General features: G+C 37.4%; 1 protein-coding gene across 2 annotated transcripts in view; it reads right to left on the bottom strand.

Annotated features, from left to right (window-relative positions):
* LOC18430885 (uncharacterized) overlaps positions 1-9,784 on the bottom strand; it is a 31,111-nt gene extending 21,327 nt beyond the window's left edge. For both annotated transcript variants that reach the window (XM_006841027.4, XM_020665259.2), the window contains exon 1: positions 9,543-9,784. The gene's annotated coding sequence lies outside the window, so the exon portion shown is untranslated. The remainder of the gene's footprint in view (positions 1-9,542) is intronic.
* Positions 9,785-27,636: the final 17,852 nt, after the last annotated feature.

Raw genomic sequence — 27,636 nt, 5'->3', positions numbered from 1 at the left:
AAGAATCGCCATATCCACTTGAGTTGGAATGGCATCACAGAAAATGAGTGCATCGTCAGCATAGAGAAGGTAAGATATTGTTGGACCAAAGGATGAAGTTTTGAAGCTCGAGAGAGACCCATTGGTCTTTAGTCTTGAGATAGACTAACTGAAAAGTTCACCTATGAGTGTGAAAAGGAAGGGTGACAAATGGTTACCCTGCTTAAGCCCTCTCTGTGCTTGGAAGAAGCCTTCAGGTGATCCATTAATTAGGATGGAGAAAGAGGGGTTAGATATGCATTCTGGTATCCATTTCCTCCAAATCGAGCCAAAGCCCATCTTAGCTTGGAGGGCATCTAGGATACCCCAATCAACCCTATCATAGGCCTTCTCCCAATCTAACTTAATAACAAGGCCTTGTTGTCGAGAAAGGGATCTCGAATGAATGGCCTCATGAGCTGTAAGAGCACCATCGAGGATTTGTCTGTTACAGACAAAGGCCAACTGAGAAGGGGAAATAATGGAGGAGAGGACCTGTTGAAGCCTTGGAGCTAACACTTTAGCTAAGATTTTATACGAAGAATTCAGGAGGCTAAAGGGCAAAATTCTTTCATCCTATGGGCACCTTCTACTTTGGGGATCAGAGCTAAAAAAGTACACTTATGTGCCGAGTTGATTCTGCCTCTAAGGAAAACTTCATCAAAAAAGGCTAAGAGATCTGGGACAGTACTATCCCAAAGATTTTGAAACAAGGGGAATCCATCTGGTCCCGAGGCTCTGTCTTTTGGAAGATCGAAGGTAGCTTTCCTAATCTCTTCCAAAGAGAAAGGCCTCTCTAGGATGGCGGGGGTGGATGGGCTTAGAGAAGAGATTAGAGAAGAACCCAATAAAAAGGCGGCTAGGGTTAGTGAAAGTTTGGGGACCAACAGAGATTTGTGTGATAGAGTTTCCTCTTCGTCTAGTGCTGGCCTTCTTATGGAAGAAGGTCGTATTCCAGTCTCCCAGTTTGAGCCATTTGATCCTCGATCTCTAATACCAATAGATCTCTTCTTGTTTTTGGGTTTGGGAGAGATCGATTTTTGCTTGAATTCTACTATGACTTTCTAAATAGAAAAGGGGTCTAGATTCTGCCAAGTGGTCCAGGTCAGGGATACACACTGAGATTTCTCTAATCCGAGACCTGATGTTTTATGGGAAGATTCTGACTCCACTGTTTGAGGGCTGCTTTTAAGTTTTGGAGCTTGGGGGTTAGCCTAAAGCCAGCCAAACCAAGGGCATTGTTGGAGGACCATACTGAGGCAAAAAGGGGTGGAAAAGTTGGTTCTTCGAACCAATTCAGTTCAAACCTAAAAGGTTCGTTAATGCAAGGAGAATGGTTGGTGTCTAGGTAAATTGGTTTATGGTCGGAGGTTGCTGTGCATAGAACTCGGGGACTGGTACCAGGGAAATAAGATTCCCATTTCTGGTTAACTACGAACTTGTTTAATTTGGACATGATTGGAAGAGTAGCATGGTTAGACTAGGTGAAGGACGCTCATAACAAAGGGATATCGAGTTAAGGTTATGCTTTCTATAAAATCTGAGAAAGTCCTCATGGAAAGCATCTATATTTCCCCCATTGGATTTCTCATGAGGCCATCTAACAGTATTGAAGTCACCGGCCAGGAGCCATGGGATATTGGGTGGGGGTGCCAAGTTAGAGAGTTCAAGCCAAAGATTAGGTCAAAGGGTTGGACTATTTGGGCCGTAGACGAAAGAAGTAGAGAAATGGAAGTTATCTGCTAAGCGGATGAAGGTAAGGGATACCGAGAATTCCATAATTTGTGCCAAGATACCTTGGAGGATGCCGGGTTTCCAAACCACCAAGATGCCCCCCGAGGCCCCCTATGAATCTTTGGCCTCCCAAGCACAGGGTTTTGGCCCCAAATAGGCCTAATGAAAGACAAATCTGAGGAAGGGAGTTTTGTTTCAAAGAGGGCTAATATGGTGGGATTAGCAGAACGGCCTAAAGAGTGGATACCAGTTCTTTTAGCGAGGCTGCAAAGACCTCTGATGTTCCAACATAGAATCTTCATCGAGGGGAGTTAGGATGGCGGTAGGACTTCCTTGAGGTTAACCTCTTAATGGGGCTAACTGAGAGGACAAAGGCTGAGGAAGATAGTTTGACTGAATTCTTAGGGTTGTCATAGTTAACCCCAGAGTGGAGCTTTCCAAGCTCCAGTAAGCTCCTACTTCTACGGGATGATGAAAGTACATGTGGGTCACCCGCATTAGCCCTTAGTTGGTTGGTTAGATTAGTGATATCTCTTTGGAAAATTAGTCCAGCTTTAGAGATGGTGCCACCCAAGAGAGGTTCACCTCTTTCAATTCTTTCAAGCTCCAACAAATCAGTTGATGTTGGGGACTGGATGTCTGAGCTGAAATCTGACCATTGGTAAGAGATAAGGGTGTCGGGTGGGTTCTAGGAGAAAAAGGAACTTGGGAGGTAGGGGTCATGAATCAAGGAGTGTTCAGGCTGCGGTTGTGACGGGCTAAAGATGGTTCGGGGAAGAAAAAGTTAAGGGGAGGGATGCAGGGCCGTAGTCGACCTCCTGTTTGATGGGCTGCATTTAGAGCAAGCCGCATTTCTAAAGGCAAGGGCACAAGCTCATCTAGATAAGTGTTTTGTAATCCAGTACCAAGTAGGCTAGGTAGGGTAGACGCGAATCTACTAGAAGAACAAGGGAGAAAATAAAATGGGAAGGGGAATATTAGAATCTAAGTGTGAGGGTGGGGAGCCAAAGCTATAAAAATTGGACGAGGGTGTTAAAGGGGTAGGAGGGGGTTGGGAGGAAGCATGTAGAGGTAGTGGTCGAGTGGGGGGGAGCATTGTCCAAAAAGTGGACCGCCCGGTGCATAGGCGGTCCAGAAGGCCTGGGCGCATCGCCCTGACCTAGGAGGCCAAACTGGGCAGTGGTCCCTGGGCGGCCACCTAGGCGGTCCAGAAGGCCTGGGCGCATCGCCCTGACCTAGGAGGCCAAACTGGGCGGTGGTCCTTGGGTGGCCGCCTAAGCGGCTGCCCGGGGCCTGCGCCCCGCCTAAAGGCGGAAAAGTCTTCTTTTTTTTTTTTGTTTTTTTCAAGATATAAAAGTTTAAAAAGATGGGCTTTAGGTTCATTTGAGACCTAAACCCCCAAGAAACCCTTTTAGAGAGAAAGAAACCTTCAAACAACTACATTTCATTGGATCGAATCATCGAAGTGTTTCTCAAAGTTTGGAGTTCGAGCAACCAAAGTGCAACTTTTTGGTTGCTTGTTTTATTTTGAGATGTCTTCTTCAAGAGTTAGTCGGAGTGGAGATCCAGGTCGGAAATATGGATACAACCCGAATCCAAATGACATCCAACGCAATTTTTGTAAAAAAGATACAAAATGAGGCATAAACCGGTTTAAGAAACATCTTGCCGGTATTAAGGGGGATGCTACCCCTTTTAAAAATGTTCTTGAAGCTATCAGAGAGGAGATTAAGCAATTTATAAGTTATGTAAAACAAAAACAAGAACAAAATCCTTGTCATAAATCTATTTTTGCTACTCTTAGAAAAAGTGATACACGTTGGAAGTTGAGTACAACCCAAAACCAAATGAAAAAAATTGTATAAGGTGTAATTTTTGCGAAAAATATACCAATGGGGGTATTAGCCGATTCAAAAAACACCTTGCTGGTGTTAGAGGTAATGTTGCTTCTTGTATAAAGGTTCATGAAGCAATTCGGGATGAGATTAGACATCTTCTGAATTTTGAAGAACCAGAAAAGGATGAAAATAAGCCTTGTTCTATGGAAGTATCTTCTCCAGGTTCTAGACGGAGTGGTGATCCAGGTTGGAAGTACGGTTATAACCCGAATCCCAGTGATAAAAATCGTATTAAATGTAATTATTGTGGAAAGAATACTGATGGGGGCATTTACGGGTTTAAAAAACACCTTGCCGGTATTAAGAGGGATGTTGCCCCTTGTAAAAATGTTTATGAGGCTACCAAGGAGGAAATTATACAATATTTAAGTTCAAAGAAGCACAAAGAAAAGGGTAGAGCAGCCAAGACTCCTAAGGCCTCATCTGCACAGACTAGTAAGAAGTAGAGGAGGAGGAAGAGACAGATTCAGAAGAAACAAAGGAGGACGAGCGTTATATTGAAGAGGGAGATGACTCTGATGATGATGGCCACGACTCTGATGCATATGATGAGGCTTGCCCTATTGATATTCCTTCTGATGATGATGATGATGATGACGACGACGACTGAAGACTCTTGTCTATTGGTGCTGAGTGTTGAGTCATGAGTGTTGACTTTTGTTATACTATATATTTTCTAAATTTCTGTTGTGTTAAGTGTTGACTATTATATCCTACCTACACTTGTATGGTTTTACAGTTTTACAATTTACTGTTTTAACAATATGGATTATCAAAATTCTCTTCTCAACGTCTATCTTTTTGTTTTTAACTTGGAATATGGTATTACATTGGTAATAATTTGGTATGGCTTCTACTTTTTTTCAAATTTTAACCGGCAGCCGCCTAGGTTCTAGGCGTTGGGGAGCCTGGACCCCTCAGGCCGCCTAGGACCCACCTAGCGCTTTTTGATACACTGGGGCGGAGAGATGTTGGGGCTGTGGTGGACTGCAAATGGAGGCAACCTAGATATGTTGGTTTCTACTATTACCTACAAAGCATATTTGAAGGGGAAGTGTAGCAGTGGAGCTCTTTTAAAGGAGGATTGTAAGGGAGGAACAACGGACAAAGGTGGTGGGTTAAATTGTGGAGAGTTGGGGGATTGGGGTAGAGGCGTGCATGAAAAAGGAACCAAAGTAGAGTTGCCTTGGTAAGGTATCAGTGCATTTTGATCTTGTTGTTCATTAGGGATGTAAGGAGAGTGGTTTGGGGCTGGATAAGCGATAGGAGTTGAGAGCGGAAGGGGAGGGAGAAGAAGGTGATTTGGACACGTTGCAGTGGGTATGTTGGGATGAGTGGAGGAGCTGTCCAGATTTTCTGGGGATGGGGGGGGACTAGTGGGGAGATTGGGGGGGATTAGTAGGGAGAGACGTTTGGGGGTAGTTTGAAGGAATGTGATACGGGTGGGGAGGTAAGAGATGAGGCAGTGGGGAAGACACTTGGGGATTATTGGGAATTGGGGTTGGCAAAAGCAGTGGATAGAGAGGGGTGATGATAATGATAGAGGGGGGAGAACAAGGGTCATTAATGAGTGGAGGATGGGAGGCAATCGAGGAAGCAATCTTCGAGGGAGCCTTAAAAGGGTGAGTGACACTAAGCATAGTGGCAAGGCAAGCAAGGCAAAAGGTACAAAGGTACAATGAGTAGAGCCACAGTATCTTGGGTATTTAATGTCGAGGGCGGCGGGGGGTAATAGATGTCAAAGTATTCATGGGGATACTTTTGACGAGGTGGTTGACGAGAGGAAGATGACAGGACGTCAGAGATCTGATAGACTTGGGAATGATCAATGAGAAGTTCCTTTCCTCGGTCAGATTGAGGGCAGGAATCTCGCGGCAAGGGGTCGGTGGAACTAACTCGTTGCATAAACGGTGATTATGGTCCAAGGTGTGAGCAGTTTTGGTAGGCCTAGATCCCGGAGTTTTGTTTCGGTGCAAATTGCTATTGTAGTCCCTAGTGGGCTTGGGAGCAGCAAATGGGGGCCCCGGAGCACGGGAGGCTCCACTAAATTTTCATTGGACCATAGTCGAAGCTTTGTGGTCTGGCTGGGGACGAGTTGGCAATCCAAGCCCTGGACTGATACTGAAATTTTGTAAGAGAGGCCATTAAAGTGCAAGGACAGAGAACTGGGGATTTGGTCTACTGATTCAATAGATATTAAGATGACAATTTGTCCCAAAGGAAGAAATCCCATGGACTTCCAATGGACAGATAGGAATTGCCCACAGCTATTTCCTAGGATTTGAACGACCTTGTTAGACCAAAGATGGAAGGGAATTCGTTCTAATGTAATCCAAAATTTACTAATTTGTTGGGCTCCCATTGAAGGATTCCATTTTAGTAGGGATAGAATCCCACCTTTAAAGCTTAAGGTGGGATTGGGAGGAATAACCGGTTTAAATTTGTTTGTAAAGGAGATGAGATACTTACCATTTGAGAGAAGCCTGCAAACGACATGAGGGTCATTAAAGACAAGCTGTAACCACAAATTAATCCCTTTGATGTCACTGTGATGAGGCAGGAAAGTGCCTATAGGGGAATTTTCTAGACGAGAGTCGCTCAGCACTCTCATAGTTAGAGAAGAGCCAAATGTGGGATTCGAGGTTATGGACCGAGATATGATAATCGGTGGAGTGCTTTGCACTATTTCGTGATTGTCAAGGTTGCTGCAATGTGTTTTCCGGTGTGGAAGCTACTGCCTGGGCAAACATATTAGGATATACAGTAGAAGGGTGCTCATTACCAAGAAGAGGTGCGGTTGGGTATTGAGTAGGGTGAGTTGGTAATATTGAGGGGGAGGCATTAGGGGGGTGGCGTTAGATGATTCAGGATATGGGGGTTGTCCCTCATAAACTTATGCGAGAATGGGGGGATTGGGCTTAAGGTAAGGGGGTGGGAGAGGAGGTGGTCTAACTTGATGAGCAGAGAGGTATTCGGGATGAAAGGTCTACTTGAGGGTAACGTTGGTGCCTATTGGAAGATGGATGTTGTAGATGGTGATGGTGACTTTTGTTGGGGTTTTGAGGATGGTTGTGGTTCATAAATTCTCTGTAGTGGTAGTTAAAGGTAGGATTCTATTCGCGCAGCACATTGAAGGTCTGGCAGATGGGCTTTGAATATCTGGTGTCTCTTGGATAACTAGAGGAGTAAACGCTATAGTCTCGCTGGTGAATACGACGTTTGTGTAGAGAGGGGTTGTGTCTTGAACGAAGGTTCCTGCGAGGGCTGTAACCCCTTCAAGAAACTTCCTACGAGGACTGTATCCTCGTTGAGGAAGAGGAGATCTATAACTACGATGTGGAGGATTGTTTCCTCCCCTCAAGTGTCTTCTCAGTTGGATCATTAAAAAAAAAAAAAAAAAGCACCACGAGGAATGGTGGGAAAGCCTCTAAAAGATTTGAATTTGGTAAGTTGGAGGTCAAGCTTCTCTCAACTTAGGGAGAATGATGCAAATAAAAAATTAGGAAAATAATTTTATTGTTATTTTTGTCTTATCTTAGGAATAGGAAGTGCACTAGGATAACTTAAGCAGGAGGAGGGAGGATTTGGGTGTGTTAATTGTTAAGTGGGAGGAGGGAGGATTTTAGTGGATAAGTTCTTAAGTGGGAGGATTTAGTGTGTGAGTTATTTTGATAATAGAGTAGCAATTGGATTGGTTAGTTTTAAAAAGAAAAATCTGGTATGAGTTGTTTTTTTAGGAGGCTTTTGTGGAATAGATTAAGAACTAATCTTTTAAGAACGATTTAAAAAGGATAGAGATTCATGTGAGAGAAAATAAGGAGATAAGGAAGAGATATGGAGGCTTCAGGTGAGAGAAAATAAGGAAGTAGGGATGTGAGTTTTAGAGAGAGAGAGAGCTTATTTTTTTGGATTTTTTTATTTATTTATTTTTTCTTTCAAGTGTATTTAAAGGCAAGAAGCCCCTTCATTGTAAAGGGCAGAGAATTGGTGATTAAGTAAAAAGTTGATCTTGTGAAAAGATCTTTTGGGGTGGATTCCCTTCAAACCCAGAGAGAAGATATATTCTCTCAACCTTTATTATTATTTTTATTTTAATTATTTCTTCCGGCATCAGATATTCATAACCATCCAATCAACAATTGTTAACTTGGATAGCAATGACTATCATGAGCATCTGGAGAGTACAGTTATGATCCACATGACGCTACTAAAATATGTCAACAAAACCTACCTTGTAAGCATCCAAACCATTAATTGGACAGTAAATGACCGCACTTATTTGATGCAGTTCAAGGTCAGAAGACATTTGATAACCACAATTGCTATATCAGGAAAATAAGGTTTTAACGAAATCATGGAAAAGATGGGGTAAAAACACATGAAAATGGGGAAAGTACTGGAAATGTTGGAGATTACAAAGATGGTCAAAAATATTATTTCACAAAAATACGATTCCACTATTTCTGATATTCAAAAAATAAATTTGATTTCAAAGTGAAACTTGTCCCCCATTCTGCATGTCTAACCTACCAAATCATTCAATAGAATCACAAGATAAGATTTCTAATCTTCTAGAGTCTTGGATCTTTTGTTGACGTGTTCAATGATCACATAGACAGTAACAAGGTACTGAGGAAAATACTCCTTTTTTCTTCAAATAAACAATGGAAATTAAAGCAATTTCCCTAAAACCATTTATAATTACCTTAGTTAAAGAAGCTTTGGTTACTACAACCTAATTAGTTTCACAACACCACCCACAAATAGAAGTTTTGTAGAGAATATGGCCTTGGAAAAAATCCAAGAAAAAGGAAAGTACATAATAGAAACATAGTGTTATGATTATGTGATATATGAATCAAAGTAAATAAAAAAGTGAATTACAGTAAACAGCATTAACGTAAGTTACGAATATAAATTACAGAAAATAACAAAAAGATGAATGACTTCAAAATTTAAAAATAAAAATAACAATGAATGACTTCAAAATTTAAAAATAAAAAGAAAAATAAAAATAAAATAAAATGTGAAACCAAGAGCATTCTTCAAAAATTAGAAATGGAAAACAAAAAAATAAATAGATAATAAACAAAATATACCTCCATTTTGAATTTCTTTATGAAGAGGCGCTTTCACATTGAGAGAATGAATTTCCATCTTAAGGTCGAAAAAAAGTGTAAATCAAAACTAGTAAAACAAAAATCACTACCTAAATCGCTTCCTTAATTCAGTTACACAGTAAACCCTAAAGTAAAACCCTATCTAGATCAATTTACATAGTAATTAAATAAAAAACCTGTGAAATTGAAAACAGTAAAATTCAAAACCCACCTACTTCCATTTTCAGAGAAAATCTGCAAAAGGACTTTAATACAGTATTCATAAGATTTCCAGATAAATAAAATAAAAAACATTAAAACCATTAAATCAAAATCCTACCTAAATCTATTTAAATCTGTGGCTTCGAATATGCGGGAAAAGCAAAAACCAGTGCACATCTATTTACCATTATTCACCTCTTAACCATTAAAAAAAAAAGTAAGGAATAAACTAGTATGCATCTCTTTACTAAGCTGCAGCCTCCACATAACAAAAATCAGCACAATATCACCAAAATTGACTGCAGCCAGTCACTAGAAAACAGTTGCATATGGAAAGTCCCTGAGATAGAAATCAGTTTCATATAACCAAAAGCAAGTTACTAATCAGCACAATATCAGCAAAAATGTCACCTAAAATCCTACAATATCACTGAAAATACCAATTAAACTACAACAATAAGTACAACATCACCGAAAAGTTGCAGCCAGCACAATATCACCAAAAAAACAACAAAAATCAGTACAATATCCCTTCAAATCTCACCACAAAGTATAAAAATCAAAAGTGCACCTGATGCTTGACAATTCGGCGTGATCAAGTACTCTCCGGTTTGATCAAATTGAAATATCTTGAACCTTGTACTATCTGCAAGCTTGGAGATTAAGGCAGACAATGTTTCCTTGAGGGACTATGGTCTAGGGCTTTTGTTTTGATAGATCTGAGTTTTGAGGGTTTCAGGAGAGGAGGTTAGGGCTTTTGAGCCTTTAACGTGACAGACAGATGGAGAGAGAGAGAGACCGCGGGGGTTACAAGAAAAAAGAAGGCTTGTAGAGAAGGGGATATATATAGCCAGTCATGAATCCTTTTGACGGTATAAGTACTTAGGTCGAGCCAACCCCCGGAGCTTTCGGAGAACCACTCATTTCACATGTACTATGGCCGTTAAATTTGGATTAAGTGAGCCATTGACCGTCTGATCAATCTGTTATAGTATTTTATTTTTAATTTGTTTTATAAATTATATACGGGCCCAATGACGTGTACCTAAACAAAATATTAACAATAAATTTTTAATAAAATATAATAACTAAATTACTTTTTAAAATTTTTAGAGGTATTTGAGTCATTTTATTTTATTAATAATATTTATTTATTTATTTTTACTTGTGCAACTTTAATAGAAAAATAGATGCCTAAAATTTGGTGTAAAAACAATTTGTAAAATTAAAAATAAAAATAAAATAGTATAGCGACGTGGTATTGTTATTGGGGGCATCTCAGCGATCAATTCATAATAGATGATGGGATAAGAGGAAGTATATAGCATAAAAAGTTTGTTACTATTTGAACAAAGGCAAGCTTTCTATGATTTCCCTACTCTATAAAATTTACCCCTCTTAAAGTTGTACTGGCAAAAAATATAAAAAATATATTTGCAATAAAACTAAATAACTAAAATACCCTTGAAAAAAATAACCCTCAAAGTTTTAAGAGGTATTTTGGTTATTATGTTTTATCAATAATTTGTTTTTAATATTATTTTTTTTTAGATGCACCCCGTTAGGAAGATGGTACGTACCAAATTTTATGTTCATATAATTTGTAGAAAAAACTAAAAATAAAATACTATGAGGAATCAAATCTAGATCAAATAATCAGTGACTCACTCTCTCTCTCCAACAAACGATCTATATCATCATCTTAAATTTCTCTTTTCTCTCTCTATAAGGTGAATTTATAAAATTGGAACAGATATCTCCGACAAACTCTCTTTATCATCCTCTTTAATTTCCCTCTTCTCTCTCTTTATACAACGAGTTATTAACTTTGGTTTTTTTTTTAATGTCAGTTATAGTATTGATATTTCGTGCATATGACAATGACAATATATTATCTAGATTGTAGTTTCTAAGTTAGAGGTACTGATACATGTATTGATATCTTGAACTGTTTTTGTAGATTGGTTTCATCTACTTGCATTACGCTACAGATTCAAATAACTTATGAGGTTGGTACCCATACAATTGATATTATTAATATGCTTTTTTCAATTCAGTATGTATGAGGTGTGGATCAATTATCTATTATTTCTTATATGTCTTTTATTTGACTTTCATGTTTCCTATTGTCTTTGTTCTGAATTGGTTTTTTGTTAGCTACGTCTTTATTTTTTAAAAGCCTTCAAGAGGAACAAGTAAGTACCTGCATTTCTTGCCTTCTGTGCTGAATATTTTTGTGGGTCAGACACATGATATTTATGATCCATTAATGTACAAGTTAAGGTTTTGATCATGGAAGAATATTTTTCTTCCGTTTTTTTTTTAAGTTTAGATCACATATACATATAGACATTATGAAATTTGAAAAGCGATAAACTATTAATGGGAGTTTTTGGAGAGTAAGCATGTAGGTACTTAAGGGGAAGAATAATATTCACAATGCCATATGTTGTCATACAAAGTATGATTTATGTTATTGCTTAAGAAATTAGAGTTTTGTTGTCTGGTTCGATTCTTTTATATTAATTTTAATAATTTTTATAAATTATTTTAATAGGGATTTTTGAACATCTGATCTAGGAGATTTACTTTGATGTATTATATTGTTGGGCTTGAATAATTTGTAACATTAATATTTTATTTGGAAAAAAAGGGCTCACTATTTTTTTTTCTTTTTTTTTTTGGATGGCATTTGGGTAAATGTGGCAAATAATGGACATAGAAGTCAATGTTTATTTTTTGCATGTAGATTTTTTAGCAATTTTAGATCCCTATATATTAGGGTATTAGTTTAGAATAAATATTTCAGGATTTTCTTTGAATTATTATAGTGAAATAAAGGGTTTTGGTTTGATTTGTTATGATATTTTAATTATTTGCTAATGTGATTTGCAGGGGAAACATCAAGTAATAATTACATAGTATTATCAATTACTAATCAGTATTTCAACTAAATATTACTTATTCTATTTTGATTGCATAGTGATAAATGTATAAATTTAGTGAGAAACAATGAAACTTTTATATTTTATATCAATTAATAGTATTTGTCAAAAAATAGTTAACATAAACATAATTAGTCATTCTTATTTAATTGAAAACAACTTAATAATCAAATGATGCCTTCTTGAAAATGTTATTTTAAATTGAAAATTTATTCAATTATAACTAAATCATATCACGTATAATACACGTGCATAACACTAGTTATACATTAAACAAGAGGGATACCCTCTGTATTTTTATGCCACGTGTCTTATTTTTCCACTTACTTAATAAATCTCTCCCTTTACCTACATGAATTTCTCTTCTCTCTCTTCATCCCCTTTACTTTTGCGTCACATGTCTCATTTTTCTTCTTTCATAATAAATCTCACCCCTCATCCAAATGATTTTCTCTCTTCTCTTTCTCCCTCTTACACCTTTTCCTGATTTTGTGACATGTGTCTCATCTTTCTTCCTTCTTAATAAATTATCTACCCCCCATTTTTTCTTTAGTAATAAATCCCCCACACCAACACTATTTTCTCTCTCACTCACTCTCTTTCCCTCTTATACATTTCCTTAAATATGTTACATGTTTTTTAAATTCTTTCTTATTTTCTCTTATTTATATCATTTATGGTTTCCCTTTGTACCGTTTCTATCTTTGCCTCTCTCTTTTCTAAAATATCTCCCATTTATTTTCTTAAAATATCTCATCTCTCCCTTATTTATATCATTTACAGTTTCCTCTCAACAATTTCTATTTCTCTCTCTCTCCTCCATAAAATCTCTCTCCCATTTATTTTCTTAGAACATCTCCCTCTCAAAGGTCTCTCTCTCAATTGTTTTTTTTCTTTCTCTTTCCCCAAACTGTTTATCTCTCTATTTATTTTATCTATCTTATAGTAACTCCAAAAAGCATATAATAAAGAAACCTACTATTTCTCTCTCCCTACCATGTTATCACCTTTTTTTATATATGCTACTCCTTTTTATTTTTTCTAACTTGCACTATTTGTGATTAATGTCTCTATGTGATAACTCATGTCTTAAATTTCTCCTATAATATTTTCTCTATTTCACTCATTGCTTTCTCCATTAATCTCTCTCTCAATCTTACCCTCCCAAAATTTCTTTTTAAAGAAAACCTCTTCCATCATCTCTTACCATAAACCCTCGCGCCCAGCCCAAAAACCTATCACACCCCACCTTATCCTATGAGAAAATAATGTATTTATATATTTATCTTAAGTCCATTTCTTTACTAATCTGTCATAAGGATTTTTTAGCAAGAAAATTTCTTTCTAAGAGAAAAGTAAATGGTACGATGTATGTCTCTTTATAGTATATATGATTTTTTCATATAGAAAATAAGTGGTTTGATCTCTCTCTCACACGGCGTGAAACTTAATTAGAATGAAAAAACTACGAATTAGATTCTTGAATAGTTCTAATTTTTTTTATTATAAACTTGAACATAGTAACAAAATAGTAGTATATTTTTCAAATTGTAATATGATATTTTTACATATAGAAAATAAATGATTTGATCTCTTTTCTAACAGGTCATGAAACTCAGATTGAAAAACCTAAGGATTTAGATTCTTGAATAGCTCTAATTTTTTATTATAAACTTGAAAATAGTAATAAAATGGTAGTATATTTTTCAAATTTGTAATATGATTTTTTTACGTGTAGAAAATAAGTAGCTTGATATCTCTCTCATAGTTCGTGAAATTCAATTAGATTGAAAAAACTAAGGAATTAGATTCTTAGATAGTTCTATCTATCTAACTATACTACATTATTAAACAAATTTAATTCTACATTTTAAGGTTGCAATATATAAACTTTTTCTTTTTTTTTATCCAACACTTTCCTAAATTTTATGCGTGAAGACTAGAGAGAAGAGGATCTCCACCCTTTCCTACTATTTTATGCGTGAAGAGTATATATTTTAGGAAAAGAGAGAAAAAGTAGAGATTTTAAGAACAATGTCTATCTCTCAAAGCTTATGAAATTCAATTAGATTAAAAAAAAACTAAAGATTTAGATTCTTGAATAGTTTTATCTATTTATACTACACTATTAAGCAAGAGTTAAGCGGGGAACAAATATCGCGAAAATAAGAAAGGACCATAATGTTATAGATGTTGTAGGACATATTCTTCATGTTTGAGGGAAGAGAAAGACTAAAATTTTGTGCTTGTAGAGTAGAGAAGAGAGAGAGAAAATAGAGATTTTAAGAAGAGAGAGATATTGTTTCCATAACTTATTGAGAAATAAGAGAATTTTTTTAGGGTGTAGTTTCTATAAGGTTGTAACCTTAAACAATCCAATTAAGGCGCACCTCCAAATTTTATCATAACGTATAATTTTGGTGTAAACAATTCTTAAGATTATCTAAAAATCTATTTTCATGTCTAATTATGAAAGTTTAAACTCTCAAAATGGTTAAAATCAAGTAGATTTATAAACATATAAAATTCTTGAAAATGCACGGTCTACATAATTTGTTGCAAGCTGCACTATTTCTGGGACTCATAAATTTATTTATTTTTCATATTAATACATATCAATGTTGAGATGATCAATCAGAGGGTTTTTCGACATTAAAACAACCATTTTTGATGTGCATCTTTAATTCTACATTTTAAGGTTGCAACTTTATATAAACTTTTCCTTTTTTTAATCCAATCATTTCCTAAAATCTGTGCGTAAATAGTAGAGAAAAGAGGAGAATAGTAGAGAAAAGAGGATCTCCATTATTTCCTAATATTATATATATGAACAACCCGCCCCGATCTCCTCACCCGCTTTGGGTCTCTTGAGACCCGGACTCACTACAGGTGGTCTTAGCGCCACCAATGCATTGCATGCTAATCCTGCAGCTCGAGGCAGCCCAAAGGCTGTAACCAAACAGGCACACAACTTTCGAGACAATCGAATGTCATATGAACACAAATGCACATGCAGGCTGGGGGTCTTAAGGCCTCTTCAACTAAAAAAGCGAGTATTGCAAATAATCGGCCTCTCACTTCACAAGGGGTTGGGCCTAGAACAGCTAAACACTGATATCGACCACGCACACACATGCAGGTCCGATGATGTTATCGACGGAAAAGGAAAAGCAGTATTGAGTAAGCCCCTCGCCGCCTCGGAGCCACTCACTACGTGGTACTCAAAGAAGTTCCCCTCGATCAGCATCCTATCCACTCCTCCTTCCTTGTACACACGAGCTAGCCCTGGGGGCAAGGCTCAGGGTAGGAGGACACCCTCAGCGACGACCAGTCAGCACCCCCCTTTCCCCAGCAAGCTTAAGCTGCAAAAGTCAAATCCAAGCTCCCTCCTCTTAGGGTACCACACGTTCCCCGAATTGATTAATTTTGCCCACATCTCTATGAGGCGAGCTAGTCAAGAAGGGCATCGAAAGTGGTTCCTGTTTTGGGAAAACGTTTACTGGAACTTGCGATTTAAATAGACGAAGGGGATGGAAATGCCGCTTCGAAAACAAAAAGTAGAGTCTTCTATCTCAGAAGACCTGCTAAAACAAAACAAGTCGACCCACTGCAAGGCGCAGAAGAGCCTAAGGTGAGCAACACTGTTCATTGCTACGTCGTCAAGGAGCAAAAAGATGGGCCCCCCATCCAACCCGCGACCCTAAGCCTGTCATGAGCAAGTAATGAGAATATAGCCCCAAGGCCGTCTCGAGCCGAACCGACCTGAACGATGGTCCTAAGGCCTTCAAGCGCCAAGCCTGGTAGTGACAAAACCCCAACGGTCTTTTAAACCTGACTTGAGAGATAGGGAATTCAAACAGAGATAGCCCTTCGAATTATGAAGTGTGCCATGTGCTACTATTCCACCAAGGATGCATAGTAGCCCTGGTTGACCGAATGAGATTTCGGTCGGGAGGAAGGCTAAAACCAGGCAAGAGGCCCACCTCATCCAAAACCCTGAAATATCCTGGGCCACCACCAATCCCCTATTCAAAGGAGGCCACTTCCCTCCATAAAGCACCCTCTCTCCTGAAACACCCTGTACTCACACCAATCCCTCATACAAACACCTTGCCTGCCCATGCCAAAATTTTTGCATCGGCACAACCCTCACTCCGCCCTACTTCCCCTGCACCCTTTCCAGTTGTGCAGTCTAGCCAACCTTCTCCTTCTAAACCCGTGACTACGGCTGACACTTCCTTGATGGCTGTGGCAAACCCCTCTTCTCCAAAAATCATCCCATCACCGCCTGCCCCTTCAAAATTGGTGGAAAGCCGGGGAACCACCCTTCCTAAGGCCAATAAAGTCAAATGCGATGTGATAGGGCACCTGAGGAAACTTCCAGCTCTTTTGAGTATCTACGCTGCTCCTCACGTTGTCCAATGAGCTCCAAGCCTTGGTACAAGCACTCTCCAGTCTAGAAGTGTATGAAACAGAAGTCAAGGTAGACCCTGTAATACTCAATAGTTGCATGGCTATCACATTCTCGGACGATGACCTACAACTGGGGAAGAAACCTCACAATCGACCCCTCTTCGTGACAGGTGAGCCGCATGCCTGTCAGGTTAACCAAATCATATTAGATGGAGGATCAGCAATGAACCTATTCCCTCGAAGGATTTTTACCTGGATTAGGTTAAGTGTGGACCAGCTTGAGCCTACAAGCCTAACGGTTCAAGGATTTAATCAGTCTGGAGAAAAGCTGGCTAGTACGATCTGACTCAAGCTCAAAATCAAGGATTTGAACACTTCCACATTATTCCATGTCATTCATACAGATACCTCTTATAACATCCGTCATCCCTGGCTGCATGTACATGATGTGGTTCCATCCACACTTCATCAATGTTTCAAATATAGCCGGGATGGGAGGCAACACGCGATCTATGCTGACAAAAGGCCATTCCCCATCGCAAAGTCGCATTATGCCGATGCAAAATATTATTTTGTAAACCCAATACGCTCTCAGAAGTTGGCATTGCATGAGAAAGCCCAGCCATACCCGAAATTGACAGAAACTACTCCAATCTCTCATAAGGATATAGAAGACATGACAAGTTCTCTTAATCATCTATTTCAAGAGGAAAAGAGATGTGGGAAAATAATCCCCTTGACACATGTTGATGGAAATCTCCCCACACCCTCGAAAGACATGCTAAGTCGAAAAAAAACAATGGGGAAACCTCACCCCCATTTCCCTCGGCACAAGAATCTCTGCCGATGGAAACCCAGAGTGAGTATAGCGGGGAGGCAGCTACAAGTTTGAGTCTGCTGACATCTACAGTCACTTATGCTTATGATGGCATGAAGGTGCTACATATCCCCATCCCCCTTCTCGAAGCTGAGATGGCACGTGCAACTGAGGTAGAACAAAAAACTGACCAGAAGGTCTTACGAATCCTTGTCTCTTTAAAAAGGGAGGAGGATGCTTCCACTCCTCAGGCTGGTTATCACACAAATTGGCTCAAGGTATTGCAAATACCAAAAGTCCTGTGCGTTGAAAGGTACAAAGATGATTTGCCTCAATCCTCCCCAATACATCAGCAGAGCTCCCCCAAAACCCTACTGTTTGCAATACAAATTGGAGAGATCTTAAGAGGAAGATCCCTCGGATCCGAACACCACAAACTGATTTTAAAAAGAAGTTATAGAGAGTAGGAACAATCATATTCTAATATGAGGCTAGATCTACTCAGAAATGAGTAGATCCGCTCTCAGATCAGTGGCAGAGCCAGCATAGATTTAAAAATATGAAATATTGGATGAAATACCAAATAAAGACTAGATCTAACAAAATAACTAAAAAATAAAGGGAGAAAGAATGAGAAACATACCTGGTCAGGCCATTTGGCCCAACAAACCCGAGGCTTCGAGGCCTCACCCGTATCAGGACCGGCTGAGTTTATGTCATGCATCCTCTTTTGTCTCTCTTCAGATTTTGACCAAGCCTTGGCTTGGTTGAATGGTTATCTTAGACCAAGTCTAAGCTTAGGGTTATAGGTTTAATGGCTAGGGCTTCTCTAGATTTAAGATCTCTCATGGTTTTCTCTCTAGGCTCTTTTTATCTCTCAAATTTCCTAACCTATGGGTTCACCAAGTTTCCCTCCAAATGGGTCACAAAATGTGATTATATAAATCATCAAATCATGCCATAATGGATATAAGCCAATTTCAAGCAGATTTGCTAGCCAATTTTCCAGTTTTGTGTGTGTGTGTGTGTGGGGGGGGTTTATTAGGATAATATAGTCCTAAGGCTATCTAGGGATAGGAAAATCATGAAATTTGCTAGATTTTTTAAAAATGTGGTGTCTATAGTTGCCCCTCTTTGGCAATCCCTGTCCTTCAAGGGACAGGTGAGTGGCAAAGAAATAAACACTATTTGGTGCTCGATGTCCTTCAAGGGGTAGGTGAGTGGCAAAGATAATGCAGACATTTCAACTTTCATCTTGACGTTTCATGGTCAGAGGACACCCCAACGATCCCTCCAAGACATTGCACTCTTTGCTCACCCACCTAGGGCATTTTTATCCCAAGGGTTTCGGCGTGAGATGTTGGTGAGTTACACAAGCTTGAAACTCGAGTTGGATTTTCTGGTCATGACACTTAACTTCAAGGGTTTTCACAATTTCAAATTCTCAAACCTGACATTTTCTTTGATTTCCTTAGGGTTTTCTAAGGTGTTCTATAGGCATTACTTGTTTTAGGAAAATGTTACCCTGGGCAATTCTAAAGAGAGAGATGAGGCGGCAACACAATAATCACCATATACCGGTGTCCAAGCTCTTTCGTTTTTAAAATTTTTTTTAGAAATTTTGCACACAAGGGGGGAATTTTGAAATAGAACACGGAGCTTTGGACAATTCACGATTTTAACAAGGAAATTAAAGTTTTTTTAAAACACAAGACATATAATGAAAATTTTGGAATGAGAAAGATATTTTGAAAAATAAATTTGTAGTTAGCAATTTTAGCTTCTACAGTTGTAGAACCCTCTAAGCAGTTTAATGTCATGAAGCGATGGACAAGGCAGTTGGTAATTATACTCATACAACCATAGAATGTTTTTTAAAAGAAAAGTTTTGAAATGAAATTTTTAAGATTTTGTTTTTCTTTTAAATGTGGGTCTTACAGGTTAACCACTTGTGACCCCTTTGGTGGGCCCTATATGAGCGTGTCGGGTCCTTGCTTGAATATTCAAGACATGGAATCATCAAGTATTTCTTTATCTTCCAACACAGCTTTTGTATTTCAATTCAAATGAGAGTTCTCTAGAGTTTTCGAGCAAAACGTAGTCTTAAAAATACAGGATACTGGCCCTGGGTGTTCAAAATCTCTTTGGATTTCCGATTTTGTTCCTCCATCATTCACCTTTCGAACTCCAGATTATCGAAGTCCTTAACAATGTTCCATCAGGCTAATGCTCATTGACTTTTCTTTTGACACCATTCTGACACAAGAAGAAGGAAGAGAATATCTTTAGAGAGAAAAGACTTCGGAGAATAAAAGGAAATGAGAGAACTTCTTCTTTTTCATCGCTCTCGGGGTCCCTTTCGGGTGTTCAGCCCAGTAGCCTTTTTTCTAACGCTTGGGGTTCCTTTCGTAATTTAAGCCCAGCGATTTTTTTTTTTTTTTTCATCCCCCCCGGGTCCCTTTCAGTTATTCAGCCCGGTTGCCTTTTTTCCAACGCATGGGGTTCCTTTCATATTTTCAGCCCAGCAGAATTTCTTTTTTTTTGAAGAAGAAGAACATGATGACAAAGGAAGAGGAGGAGGAAGAAGAAGAGTCAATGGTGTTTTTCCTTTTCTTTTTTTTGGCATTTCGCTTTAAGACTATGTAAGAATTTGATCGTCTTCCCCTTTATCCAGGTGACAGGGAGGTTCTAGTATAAGTCATCCTCTAATTTCCCTTGCCCCAGGGTGGCATCCAATATTTCTTTGACAACGGTCATCGAGTTCCCCTTGGATTTATCATTTGAATTGCTTCACTTAAACGTTGATTTTGGGACTAAGAATCACTCTTAGTTTCCTAATCCCTCAATCTTTTGCGTGGACGGACAAGCTCATTACTTCCTCCCTGTTAATGGGATAATTTGTGTTACTCATTAGGCGCTAATGTTTTTTGAAGTTTGAGGCGTGAATGCCCCATTTGGTTTTTTGCAAGGGATGAGTGATCACCCAACTCCTTTTCAATTGTCTCTTTCATTCCAAATTTTATGTTTCTTTTCAAAAATTAATTCTGTAGTAGGTTCCTTCTCAGTGCTTAAGCTCGGGTGAGACTCTCGCACAAGAAGAGTGACTAAGTTACATTGGATGACCTTATGGCAAGTTAGGAGTCTTCAAACAAGGGCTCAATCTCATTAACAGCCCATGTTATGCCCTCTTCATGAGAGGATATTGCCTCTATTTAGTAGTTTGATGGGGTTGCCCCTGCAGGGCTTTCTGTTTCGTTAGGAACTCGTTCTTTATGAGATGAACTTTCTTGATATGGGGGTGCCCCGGTTATCGGAATTGTGCTCCCGCCCATAGTTAGCAAGTCGGGGAATAATAAAAGGTCGGCAAGCCAAAACATCGGTAATGAATCTATTTTGTTTCAAAAAATTGGTGGAAAAAATCGAGTAAAAAATACGGATCGCTAAAAAATGAGGTAACTTATAAAGTCATGAATAATTCAGCTTTGTCTCAAAAAAACGGAGTGAAAAAATCGGATATATAAAGATGATATAATATAGGATTATGATCTGCAGTTATTGTATAGATACATTAAAGCCATTGAACAATAGTTTTATGACCTTACCTAGTGTCGTTAGAGTGATACTTGACAATTTATTGTTTAAACTTTCAATAAATCCAACAACAATGCTTACTCTATTGTCACAACACCAAACATATCACAGATTTATTTGGAGAATAAAATGAAATATGAATAAAACTTAACACAAGAACTATAGTTGTAGATAATAATAATTATAAACTAAGATATATGATTATTGTTTGAAGAAGAAAAAAACATAAAAAGGACCCTCAATATAGGATTGCAATTAACTACAACAAAATACATATCCAAATACGTAAAATAATAGTCCATCCAAAATGCTATGTTATATACACCAATGAAATAAAATAAAATAAAAAACAATTAATCAAACTTCTATATATATGAAGAAAGCAACAAAATGTTTAAGCAAATTCGAATCTCATGACGAATTCTTATCTACTTAAATCTTTAGTATACAAAATCTTCAAGAAAATTCTAATCTCACACAAAATGCTCTTTATAAGGATGCACTGAGTTTAAAGGAAAAAAAAAACATTTTTCATTGTGTTAGTCTTCTAACTCTGTCTATTATTTTAAGATATAAGATTGTTCTGATAACTTGTTTTTTGGGGAATATATTGTATGTAATTTTTTGTAAACTTATTTTAAGGGAAATTATTGGTGAAACGTTCCATGGAATTTTACTTTAAATCAACATTCTTAATTTACTCATACTATTAACTTGATTTTCTTTAAACAAAAATTTAATAATATTAAGTTAATAAAGAAATAAAGTTATAGGGAAGAAAGTTTTTAAAAAAGTTTTTTTGAAATTTTTTTTTGAAATAAGATAAAATATGGATTTACAACGGTTCCATGAAAAAAACATGATTTTTTGAAGATCTTTTGAAAAAGTCGGAGTTCTAAACGGATTTAAAAACTCAGTGATTTTTTGAAAAAATTGTGTTTTAAATGGAGACTTGCTAACTATGCTCATGCCCCAGTTAAGCTTTGGAAATCTCTCCTCTAAAAATCGTGTTTTAAACGGAGTCTTGTGAAGACGGCCCAAGTGGGCCTCTTAGAATTTCCTGAAGGTCAACGTCTTTTGATATTTGAGGCAATAGGTCTCCTTGAAGAACTTGCTCATCTGCCTCCTCTTAAGTTATTGTTCATGAATTAAGGTTCTTCTTGTCACCATGAGTTTGGGAATCCATAGCTTCATATTCTTGGTTGAGCTTATGCGCGAGTTCATCTTGCTCTTGCGAGTTTGATTCATTGTCACACATGTATGAATCATTTATTATGTTAATTTGGAAATTCGGATTGAAGGGATCATCTACCCCAGTTTGATTCTTGATGATGGGGGACCTCTTGCTCCACTTTTGAGACTGTATCTTAGAGTAGAATTTCGCATGTGATGACCATTTCTTTTGCCTTTTCTTGGGTTATGGGTTTGGAGCTAAGGTTATCCTCATTACTTAGATCTTGAGGATCCTTAATTGTTAACTCCTGAGTGAGCTTATGCTTAATTTGTTCTTCATCTACTAGACTTTTCAGTTGATTTCTTCTTATGCTCCAAGGCCATTGTGGATGCTCTTCTGTCTTGGACGCCGTTTGTGATGCTTCTGAGTTAATCAGGTTGGCATTATAATTGTTTGTCGAGACGTCTAGAGTTTCTTGTTCTTCTTTGCCATCAACCTCTTTCTTTCTGACACTTATCTTGTCGTTATCAATGAGGTTCTGATCTTTATGCCTGAAAGCTTGGCATTCTTCAGTGTTATGGGCATAATTTTGATGTCAATCACACCATCGAGATGCATCGTCTCCATGGAAGGGAGGAGTCATAGCTTCTGCAGGTAATTTCATGAGCCTTGCCTTAAGAAACTTCTTAATGACATTAGTCATAGGCTCATTAATGGGAGTGTATTCCCTTGGTGCGGAAGTCTGCATCCTCCATGTGGTAGAGTAATTTTTATTCCTTTCTTGTGAATGGTTTGAGAAGAGTTGCTTTTTCTTGATCATATTCACTTCTCCTTCTTGAGAGAGCTCTTCACCAATCAAGTTATCAAAGACTATGACCTCATTCTCCTTGGCCCATTCATAATGCGCAACTCTTTCGAGCATAACGTCAAATGAGTAAGGGACCGCCCCATTGCTAAAGAAGGTGACATATTCTAAAGTCATGTTTGTCTACCTTCGCAGATTCAGGGAGTGTGGTTTCGATAACTCGCATAGCGGCCTCTCTGAATCTTGTTAGATGGATGTTAGCTCACCAAGGGTAGTGGGTCTTGGCCCGACCCCGTAATAGCGGGAACAAAATTGTATGAACATTTCGTCAATAATTGCTTGAGGGTTATCCTTCATGAATCTCTAATGCCACATCAGAGGCTCTTCTGATAAGCCATGCGAGAACATGACCTCAAGTTGGTTGGGTAAGTCTCTCAACGTATGGACCATTAATAAGTATGCGTTGATGTGTGCCTCAGTATCCTCTTTCCCAGAAAATTTGTTTATGGCATCACAAACCCTGCTGGTAGATCTTCTATGTGTCCTAGAGTTTCTTGTACATAAGCTTTAGGAGCTGAGAAATCCTATAGTTTCATTTTCTCTAAAGAGTCTTGGAGGCGTTTCATGTGGATGAATTGAGTCGTTATTATAACAGTGATCTGCCTCAGCTGCACGGTCTGTTGAACTTGAATTTGTGGTATGTAGCTTATATGGACTGGTTGTTGGGCCCATGTAGCGAGTTGCCCCAAAGATTGAGCTTAGGGAATGTATTGAACTTAGTGTGCAGATTGTCGGATCTCCCAAGAAGGTTATGATCCCAAATTACCTTGAAATGGGAAGGGGGTACACTATTGCGATGCAGCCTCACCAAACCAGTCCCCAATCATGGAAGCTGCAATTTCACATCTTGAGATGAACTTCAGGGACCCACAGATCGTTCGTCTGAAATAGAAAAAAGCTCAAATTCTGACACACACACAGGGTCTCGATGACCCAGTCGTTTTGACATCTGGCACGCACCATGGCCTGACCCAGAGTCAAACCTTTTCCAAAAAACAGAAGATCTCGAAAAAACTATGAAAATCAGGGTTTGAAATAAAGTTTGATAGACCTAAGAAAGACTCTTATGAAGCTTGAAAAATATTTAGGTGATCTTGAATTAAGAAGATTTAATAGGCCTAAAAAGACTCTTATGAAGCTTAACGACATGTCTTGTCATATGCTTGCCTAACAAAAGTGGGAGAGCCAGTTTCTTTTCGTGAGGCATGTGAGGTCGATGAAGCCAGTCAATGGAGAGCATCTATGGAAGAAGAAATGGAGGTCCTGCGAAAAAATAAAACATGAGACCTTGTCGAACTACCACAAAAGCGAAAAACAATTGGTTGCATATGGGTATTCAACAAGAAGAAAGGTACTGATGATATTGTTGAAAGGGACAAAGCTCGATTGGTTGTGAAAGGTTAGGTTCAGAAATCAGGTATTAATTTTGAGGAGATTTTTTCTCATGTTGTGCACATGTCCACGATTAGAGTTGATTTGGCTATGACTGTTGTTCTTGATTTAGAGTTAGAACAATTAGTTGTGAAAATTACATTTTTGCATAGTAACTTAAAAGAAGAAATTTATATGACCCAACCTGAAGGTTTTATTGAAGAAGGTAAAGAGAATTTGGTTTGTAGGCTCAAGACCCTGTTTTAGGGCTTGAGAAAGAGAGAGAGCTTGTAATATCTTGTATTCTATTTGCTTGCATGATTTTTTTTTTATTAGTGAAAAAGAACTTTGTTGCCCCGTGGACGTAGGCAACTTGCTGAACCATGTAAATCTTTGTGTCTCTATTTTTTTATTTTTCTGCACTATTTTTCTTTCCCTTATTTTTGTCAAACCTTGGTTTTTTTTATCCTCTAGAAACAAATGGTACTAACATGGTTTTTGAAGGTTGTTGTATTATATTACTATACGACCGTTGCATGAAATCACTACATACACACACTCACTCACTCACTCACTCACTCACTCACTCACTCACTTTCATATATTCTAATTCATGTATTAGAGTCTCCTCCTCTATGCTAGGAATACTATTTAAATAAATGTTTAAGAAATCAACATGGAGAAGAAAAGAAGATATTCTTTTAAAATAAAGTTCTTGCTTTTCTATAAATCTTATGTAGGCTTCCTCTCTCAAGATTTTGTATAATTTTTTTTAAAATCCACTAAATTGGAGCTAATTCTCTTTGCAACTTCTTCTTTGTCTACAGAAGCCAAAAGTTTATTTGAATTCTCTCAAAAAGGGTATTTTTTGTCTTTGTGTGTTCAAATAGTTGCATGTCACAAGTTAAATGTAGTCAATAATAATTTATAATATAATAATACAGTGCAAAAGTTGAACACTTTGTATTTTTTGGTTTTGTTATCATCATCATACCAATTAATTGGGGTTAGCTACATGAATATTGGTCTGCCATTATGCTCTATTTAAGGACATAACCTCAATGAAGTCATCAGCCCCCATATCATTTCAGACAACTTTCAACCACGTCCTTTTGGGCATATCCCTTGCCTTTTTCAATCTTTCCACTTGAACTAACTTGTATATTCTAACACGTGTTGTATTGAGTCGATGCCACACATGGTCAGCCCACCTAAGTCTACTCTCTCATCTTATCGCCTATTGGTGCCACACCTAAACTTTCTCAAATGTATTCATTTCGGATTCTATCCCTTCTTATCTTACCACTATCCATCTCAATATCTTCAACTCTACTATACTCATTTTACGGGTATATTGTTTTTTGTTCGCCCAACATTATGCCCCATAAAGCAAAGTTAGTCTCACAGCTGTTCTATAGAAGATACCCTTCAACTTCATTGGTATGTGGCGATCACATAAGATTCCAATTGTATATATCTACTTTATCCACCCAATTCTAATTCTATATGCGGCATCTTCCTCAATTTTTCTTTTTTCCGGTATTATCGACCTAAGATATCGAAAGTGTGATTTTTTTTGTACTTCTTGACCGTCAACCTTAACTACTTCCTTGTATCTACTTCTATTATTACTAAACTTACATTCCATATACTCTGTCTTAGTCAAGTTAATTTTTTGGATTCTAGAGTATCCCTCCAAAGTTTAAACTTTGCGTTGACGTTGTTTTGGGTTTCATCCATTAAAACTATGTCGTCTGCGAACAACATGCACTATGGTATCTCATCCTGTAGATGCCTAATTAAGTTGTACAATACTAAAGCAAAGAGATACGGGCTTAATGCTAACCCTTGATGTAGACCTATTGTCACTGAAAACTTATTTGCCTCTTCACTAGTTGTTTGCACGCTAGTTAGCGCTCCATCGTATATATCTCTCACCAAGTCAATGTAGTGTTTGGAGACTCTTTTCTTTTCCAATTCCTACCAAATCAAATCTTGAAATACTCTATCATAAGCTTTCTCTATGTCAATAAAGATCATGTGAAGGTCATTTCCCTTCACTCTAAACTTCTGAATCAGTTGCCTAAGTAAGAAAATAGCCTCGGTTGTTGACCTTCCTAGCATAAAACAAAATTAATTGGGAAATAAATCATAAGATCGTTGATGACAATAATAGCAGTAGCCAGTGTTTTAAAACATGGATTAGTGGGCTGGAGTCCACCTCAAAAATAACATTAGGGATTAGTAATTTTGACCATGGGTTTTACTCTCTACACGTACATTTTTTACTTTAACAAAATATAATACAAATAATAATCTCACTAATATATAGTTTGCATTTGTAAGTGTAGGGCATATGAACTTGCCAAACCTTTTGCTAAGTATTGATTTGGAATCACATGAGACTTTGGAATAACATATTTCTATTGTGATAAGTTTCTATTTTTTTTCTTTTTTTTCGTACAACATACTTTTCAAGCATCTCTATATAACCTTCATCTAATTTGTCAGGCTCAAATTAAAAAACCAGAGAAAAATCGGAGAAAAGTTTACTTAATAAACTAGAATGCTTGACTGATTACATTAGATAACAAAATATGTTAGGGCATTGAAGGAGACTAAAGAGGTATATTAACTTTAAGTGATTTTTATGAGAACCATATTTTATTTATTTTGTGTTATTTGTTACTTTGATTATATTGTATTATTTATCATTGAATGTCATTCTATTTTCCCTGATTTCTAAATGAATTTAGAGTTAGTTAATATTCATAGAGAAATTACTAATTTATTTTTTAGAATTGTTTTAAGTAGTCATATTTTACAACTTTGAATATTTATGTTTTGCTTTTTTCTTTATGACGTTAGTGAACTCAACATGGTTCCTTTAGTTTTATATTAGCTTGCACTAAGTTGGTATCAAAGCCAAACAAAAAAAACAAAAAAAAGAAGAAGTAATATTGCAGATTTAAATACATAGTCATATGCTTAAAACCAAAGATTTAAATAACAAAGTAATTTAGTAAGGCTAGTTTAGAGTAGCAAAGTCGCAGCGGCCTATTAATCCTGTGAGTCCCAAAAGTGGCAAGGTGAGGGCATTGTTCCTGTTAACTCGCTAAGAGATGCTATTAAATAAGAGTGTTATTTAAATGGCTGGCTTTTTTTAGAACATTGTCTCACAAGTCTGCTAGAACGAGTGGTAAGCTTAGAATAAACAATACTGAAGAAATTGTAATAAATAATATAGAAAAACAACTCCAAAATTGGAACATTCCTAGGGTCATGTCATGTGATGTTTATAGAAAACGATCATTTGAATTTAGAAGTGATTACATTATAAAGACTATTGAGAAAACCATCACAGTTAATGAATCTCAAAATAGATTGGAGTTATTGTCGAGATCTCTGAATGACGAGCATCAGAAGAAAAAAATATAACTATTTGCATATCGGTTTGATCCAAGTTGCGATAAAACCTTCAATCATAAC

The sequence above is a fragment of the Amborella trichopoda genome, chromosome 12, assembly GCF_054954075.1.
Source record: "Amborella trichopoda isolate Santa Cruz 75 chromosome 12, AtrichopodaSantaCruz75HAP2 v2.0, whole genome shotgun sequence".
Lineage (NCBI taxonomy): Eukaryota > Viridiplantae > Streptophyta > Magnoliopsida > Amborellales > Amborellaceae > Amborella > Amborella trichopoda.
This window is presented reverse-complemented; position numbering and strand designations above follow the sequence as displayed.